Here is a 7,288-nt window from a genome sequence, read left to right on the forward strand (position 1 = left end):
TTATAGAGATTGATCACTTATAGTCTTCAAAATTAACGACAGAAAATTCCTAACTCTTGAGTACGATCAACATGATCTTTAATTTTGTTATTATAAAGTGTGTACAATTTAAATGACCATTGTTTTGATAAAGTGATAATCTGTCATAAATAGCTTACACAATTCCCAAAACCGTGTAATGAAAGTTTATTGAGTAGCATCAAAGAATGTTTTTTATGATTGAGATTATGAACCGATTGATGTTAGACCACCATTGAAAACTTGGAAGCACTGGACGGCCGTTTCGTTCCAGTATGGGACTCCTCAGCAGTGCCTATCCACCATCCCGCTCGGGGGATTCGAATGTTCTTTAGTATACCATATGGTTATTTTAACACAGATAAATTGAATGATAAAAACTTTCATATCTTGAATATTTATGGTAATTTATCATAACATAGTTTTCTTCAAAATAATACAGTGAATTACACATAGAAATCAGTAAATACTTCTAGTTGTTTAGTTTTAAATTTTAAGTTATCTACCGTTATACATTAACAAATTGATATATTATCAGTAAATTGTAACGGAACAAATGAATAATTAACCGAGTTACCTGTACATAGAAGAGGTCGGATGTTATATTCAGTTGAAATTTGGAGTTGGAACGTTACATCAAAAACATTCTTGTTTATGTACCGATTTCTAGTGAAATTAGATATCTAAGTCATAGTGAGATCGATGTGTGTTACATAAAACACTAAATTTTACAACCTAATTGACTGTTAGTGACCAACTTCAATCAACATTGGAGTAGTTAAAAATTCATTGTAACTATGTATATTTATATTCTGTAGGTCTACAAATACAAAAATATTTAAATCAATCAATCATCAACTTATGAGTTTATTTAATCCATAACAAGGATTGAATACTATAGACCAACTAGGATAGGACTATTAATTTGAGAGAGTTGATATCACTTTCATTATACTTGAAGACAATCGTTTTTAAACTGTTTAGTGTTCAAAGATATTCTCTAAACAAAACAAAACGCCAAAAATAATATTTTCAAGAAAAGAGGTTAGAATAAAAATAATGCTACTGACATATACTACATAAAACAGTAATCCTACCAAGTACAGTCGATTAATATATTATTTAATCAAGTCAAATTTAATGCAATCTGAATAACAAAACCATTGTTCAAAAGTTGTTAACAAATCTACATCCTGATGGTCATTCATAATATCATGGCTTAATATTGATATTTGAAAAATAATTCACAAATTCTTTGCTTCATTTCAATCTTTTATCCAAAACTATCTTTTGTAATCATTGATAAAAAGTATGATTATATATATATATATACTACTTGAATTCATAAGTCAGTTGAAGGTAGACCACCATGGAAAACCTGGAAGCACTGGACGACCATTTCGTCTTAGTATGGGATTCTTCAGTAATGTGCACTCACGAACCCATCCCTCGAGATTCCAGTTCAGAATCTATTTGTCTCGTGGACGGTGGCGCAATTTCGTGGATTGGTTGAAGTTTTATATATTATCACCGTTGGATGCCAACTCAGTGGTCTAAAGGTTAAGGGTTCGCGTGCGAGACCATTAGATCCTGGGTTCAAATCTTGCGAATCATGATCATGGATGCGCACTACTGACGAATCCTATATTAAGACGAAACGGCCATCCAGTGTTCACAGGTTTTCTATGGTACTCTATCTATCTATCTATCTATATAAGCCAAGTATTTATTTTAGTTTATCTTAAATGAATCAACCGAATAAATTCTATTAGAATATACAATCCTTTTTTATTCAATATTATAATAATATTAGAGATTACAATCGTACGTTTTATAATTAATTAATGATGAATCAACAACAAGAAAAAACATAATAAGTAATAGTCAATATCAAAGTATTTCTAATTAGTACTGATTATAATTTCTAAAAGGATCTTGTTTATTTTACTATTTTGTTTTAATTATTTTATATTAAAATGATAAATAAATTAGTGAATTTAATTTAAAATAAACACGTTTTCTTTTATTCACATATTGTGTTTTTTTTTAAAAATTAACTGTGGTTCTTTCTTATAGTTTGTTGTGTTGCTGTGTAACAATAAATTTATTTTATCGTATCACTCCTTTTTCTTAAAAAAAAAAGAAAAATCGTAAAAATGTCGGTAAAATGTGTAGTTAGTTGCCGAGGTCCACTATCTTATTGTTTGTTAAAAAATATTAATCATTAAATTGTATGATAAAGTGAGAAATGTATATAATTATAGAAAATCATGTGTTTTATCACCTTGTATATATATAGACTGTTTAGCTAACTAATTCATGTATATAAGGTTACACTTTGATTTATTTTGATGATTGATAATTGATTTCGTCAATTTGTCATTATTATAAATTGTACTACAAATTGATTGTAGTTAGACAACTAAGAAACACTTGATAGCCATTTCGTCTTAGTATAGGACTGTCATGCAGTGCGGATCGACGAGAGAATACTTGACTTTTAAGTTACTGAGCTGAGATTTAGTGGTATTGTTCTGCTATATACTCCATTATTTATTAGAGGATTAAAATATTTAAAGACCTATGTCTATAATTTCTTTGTTTATTCTTTTATGTTTGCTAAATATAAATTGGTTAGACGCTTTAACGTGAATTTAATGAGATAATTTCCTGAAAACTACTCTAAAAAGTAATGTAATTCTTAACAACATCATTAGGTATTTTGAAATCAGCTAGAATGATTTAGTTTGTTATTTCCGTTGCCATTTTATTGGTTGAGTTGATAGAAAAAAGAGTTCTTTAAAATAGTAGTTTATTTAAGGTTTCAGCTGCATATTATCTGTATCACAGAGTCCATTTTTAATTCTGAACTTGAGCTCAAAAGCGTTCACTTCAAACGCCATCATGTTATGAAATTAGCTACTGAGTCAAGTGGGATCCGGAACAACCATTTCATCTGGTTTGTTTATCAATAAAAAAAATGATTTCTCATTGAGTGACGTTTTTTCTATAAAGCCATATCACTGAGAAATTATTTATTTATGTAGACACATAAATATTGGTACAAAAAGGCATCAAATACATATGCGCCACACATTATTTGCTTTGGGTGTGGGGGATTATACTGCTCAGGTGCTCAGACCGAAGTACGTAGTTTTCTTAGGAGGCCATACCCGAAGACTTCGACCCAAAGGTCTGACCCAGAAGGCAGTGGAGCAACGTTGGGAAATGAAGTCCCATGGTAGCCGGTGATCAACATCATTTGTTCCTTCAGGATAGTAGAGCCTATGTACACCATTGGTTCGAAATCAAGGTTTCTCAACTCCTCTAGGTGGATCATCCATATCCGCCAATCCAGTAAAAGCGCCAGACATCCGCTTTTCATCTTCTTAATTTCGTAAACAACACCCCCGCCGCGAGACGTCAGTGAATAGGACTTCCCTGTCAGTGGCTGTATACGCGTGGCCATGTGAGAGCATTTCGATAGGGAAGGCGGACTCTCCCTGACCTTGGCCGTACTATCTTATCCTTGGTCTGATACTTTTGTGAAATGAAGATTGTATTGAACTTCTTCAGTATTAGGATCTAATAAGTGGGGTGCATTTTATTGTCAAACAATACATAGACATTCAGTAGTATAATTAACGACATAAAAAAATTGTACTAAAGAATAAAAATAAAATTGTGATGTAAATCAATTGTATCTTAGATATTTCACAACCTATTTCGTTTAGCTACTTATCATCAAAATCACTGGACAACGTTTTGCTTATAACAATAATTTCTCTCATACTTTGTTGTTATTCTTAGTGGTATGACAGACAACCAACCATTCAGATGTATTCAATTTTTAGACCTATTGATTACAGTATTCACGATATATATATATATTTGAGTACAGGTGGTTATTGTAAGAAATATCTTTCTTTGTCTAATTAGTGTGGTGATAAAATTATAACTGACTGCTTTATTTCAATGGAGGAATATAATTGGAAAGATACTAATATGGCCTTATTCGGTTCCGATGAAGAAAGATCTATCAAAAGTAAATATGTAATTCAGTGATAGCTTATTTTTTTTAACAAAAATTATTATAATGTGAAATATGTCATTAAGGAAATGACAAATATGTAAATAAAGTCACAATGGAAAGCATCAATCAAATATTTAACTATCTAAACTCAATTTCTTATAAACCATAAGTTCATGTAGAATTGTAGATCTTTATTATGAATGACAGTTCAAAGTGAAACACTTAACGTTGAAATAATTATAGTCAAAATGCTTTAAGTTCCTGTATTGTTCCTCTTCACACATAACAGTAATATGAATTGATTTACCGCAATTATATTTTAGATGCTTAAGTGTTTGTTAATTCAAATAATTCTGAGATGATCATATAATTAAAATAATCCATAGTGTCGTTAAATAAGAAAAATAGAATTCAGCGAAGAAAATTTTTTCTCTTTTCGACGAAATCATTTACTTAAGCTATACATTCGTATATATAGTTCTATGGAAAATATATGTCTATAGAAGGACAGAAAAGATTACATCCTTACCCTTTGATTACTAATTAACCTCAGTTGAGATTTAGTCTCGAATCCATTTATGATTCATTCTTTTCTATCCTTTTATAGACATATATTTTCCATACAACTATATATATATATATGAATTTACAGCTTAAGCAAGTGATTTCGTCGGAAAGAGAAAAAACGTTTCTTTGTTAAATACTCTTTTTCTTATTCAACGAGATGATCATATAAAAAAGATTATATTTTTGAAAGTTAGATTAATTATTGTTCTAATATTGTTATCTGTTGAACTTGCCTAACAAGTTAATATGTTCTATAATGCTAAGATATAATATGTTCATTCGAAGAAAGGATTCAACTATTAACTTCCAGATTTTCTATGGTGATCTAGCTTCAATTGATTCATGATCTCAATTATTGATATCAATTTAAGTGTAAACAATTACTTATTTGCCATGTATATTAAATAATGTATATTTTAAAACTTTTGAAAATAAATATTAATTTATCTATAATGATGTGAATGTAATTCTACATTTATGCATATGGACTATTTTATCAACATTCATTTATCACCATCTTACTGACTTTATTGACTCTGTCTTATAAAATACTACTTTAAGTATTTTCAGTGAGTACTAGGATGAAACGATTGTTCAATGTTTCCAGGTTTTACATAATGGTCTAGCTTTAATTGACTCATGAATTCAACTAATGAAATTACTACAATCTTCACAAAACCCCTCTCTATTAAAAATATGTGTTTAAAATAAATTGTTTATTGTTGTGTTTATTTTTTAAATTTAGAGGAAGCTGCTAAAACTGAAGAAGCATGGCAACAAATAAGACCAATTGGAAAATCAACACTTTTGGTTTGGAGAATAAACGTTAGTTTAAATTAGTTTTTTTTCTTCCAAATTTCCAAACTAATTATATATAAATCTAAGGATTATAATAAACATCTACAATTATTAATGCCGGAAACTGAATGTTAAGACATAATATAAGGTTTAAGAGAGATTTTAGTTTATTAAAGTTAAACGGTCCAGTTGTAAGTGTTTATTGAAAATGCTTAAAGTAGTATTTTATATGAAAACATCACTGAAGTCAGTAGGATGGTGATAAAACTGTAATCAACATAAATGTTGATGAATAAGACGAAAAAGACAAGCGTAAAAGATTAAAAGTACTGGGAAGAAATTTTATGTTGTTAGTTGTGTGGATCAGTGAAGTTTATCGGATAGCTGTAAAGTAAACATCCTATAGATACTAAACAATGAAGAAGTTTACTACTATAAATTCTCATTATATACAAGATATCAAGTCGAAACTGACAATAAATAAATTTTATGGATGTTTGAGATCTCGGTAGACCCTATACTTTTTCTACGGTACCTCATTATAAGTAATTGTATGCATGTATGAAACACGATAAAGTGCACAACTTCCGAGATTCATATTTTGTAAATTTTCATTCTCATTGACTCAGAGCAGCTTTGTAAACACAGATGGATAGCGCCTAGAAGTGGAATCAGGGATGCGAGTTTCGTCTTATTGAGGACTCGTCGGCTGGATGTATCTGCATTCTAGGGTTGACGTTCACTCTAGTAGCAGCTTTTCTCGAAAATGCTTGTAAGTCAACGGAAAAGATCTACTATTACCATATTCCTGTTTAAACAGTAGTACAGGATGGCTGTAATACATACAATACATAGTTTGATTAGTTTCCATTGAACAAAAATCAACATTCCAACCGAAATCGATGCCATGATCTGGGATAAGAGAACACGATTCTACTTACTATCAATCAACTAAGTCACCATTATGAACAAGACTAAACACCATATCAACGTAGCAATCATAGTAAACAAAATTTAGGCTCAGAGTTCTCTTGACTTAACCTAAACAGGTAAAATGGCTTTTCATCAGCATATTTTATAATATATAGCTAATTCAACTTCTCATCCAAACATTAGAACTTATAAGCTAAACATGTTAGCCAGAACTTGTCAAATCTAAACCTAAACATAAAGAATAAATTCAATTGAACTTCATTTATTGACAGCTGGAAATGTTAATTAGGATTTCACTCTTGTTATGATCAACACCTAAATGTACTTCATTCACCAGGAAACTCACAATCTAATTGTCTTTCTTTGAAATTTAAAGACATTACTTTTATATAACCCATATATAACAAGGAAACAACATAAACATTAAACTAATACCATTATTAGACATTGTATACTATCATCCTGAAATCATTGAATTCCGATTCTTAGTATAATTTCGTCCAAGATTTTATATATTAAGTGAAAGAAAAGTAATTTGTCATTACCTTTTTTTCTAAACATAGAATATATAAATTAAAATAGTAATAATTTTACTTGATATTTCAACAAAATAATTAAAAGGATATTTAAATCAATTTCATAATTATTACATAACAACAACATTTAAAATTACGTCAATGAGAGAAATTAACAACTTATTACTATTCAAATCACTGAGATATTCATGACACTTAGTGAATTATTCTTTAAAACAAATTATACAATATTCAATTATTTCTATTATATTAAAAGAAATTTAATCTGGAAGTCGTAAAATCAGAAGATATCGGGACTTTTTATTCTGGAGATTCATATATTGTCTTGAATATAGAAAAAGTTGGCGATGATTACAATTATGATGCTCATTTCTGGATAGGAAAGAAAAGTACTCAAGTGAGT

This window comes from Schistosoma haematobium, chromosome 4 (assembly GCF_000699445.3).
Source record: "Schistosoma haematobium chromosome 4, whole genome shotgun sequence".
Classification (NCBI taxonomy): Eukaryota; Metazoa; Platyhelminthes; class Trematoda; order Strigeidida; family Schistosomatidae; genus Schistosoma; species Schistosoma haematobium.